The sequence below is a fragment of the Danio rerio genome, chromosome 21 (assembly GCF_052040795.2).
Source record: "Danio rerio strain M-AB ecotype USA chromosome 21, GRCz13ab, whole genome shotgun sequence".
Taxonomy (NCBI): Eukaryota; Metazoa; Chordata; class Actinopteri; order Cypriniformes; family Danionidae; genus Danio; species Danio rerio.
This window is the reverse complement of record NC_141041.1, coordinates 14,805,871-14,806,533: the sequence shown is the minus strand read 5'-3', so window position 1 is coordinate 14,806,533 and position 663 is coordinate 14,805,871.

Here is a 663-nt window from a genome sequence, read left to right as displayed (position 1 = left end):
CTAAATAATAGTTTAGATTTTATAACATATAATGTTCCATTACTTTAAATGTATAATGTTTTTTAATATTTATGGATTATATAAAATATATAGTTTATATAAATGCGCTCTGATCATTCAAGGATCATAATGCGTTGCATATTCTTCTTATTCTTCATTGATCCGTAAATTGTGTATTTTATAAACTGATCGTTTATAAGGACTAAGTACACTATTTGTTGTGTTAGTATATGATACTGTAATATAAAACAACATATTGTCTAACAGTAAAACCTTCTCTGTGCTTCCATTTGGCTAAACAGACTCATAGTAAATCATAGTAAACCCAGTATATGGCACTACTGGTTTGTTAAAGAGATTCCTTCACCCTATAATGAATATCCTGTCATATTTTACTCAGCCCTTACTATGAGTTTCTTCTGTTATACACAAAAGAAGATGTTTTGGAAAATGCTGGAAACCTGTAACTATTGACTTCCATTGTATTTGTTCTCCTACTGTGGACATCAATGGTTACAGATTTTCAGATTTGTATCTTCTTCAGTGTTCAACAGAGGAAAGAACCTCATCGGTTTAGAAGCATGTGAGTGAATAGTTGAGGGAGAACTCTCTCTTTAATTGAGTCATTTAGAAAACTCACAGAAATGATGATCAGAGCTTCAG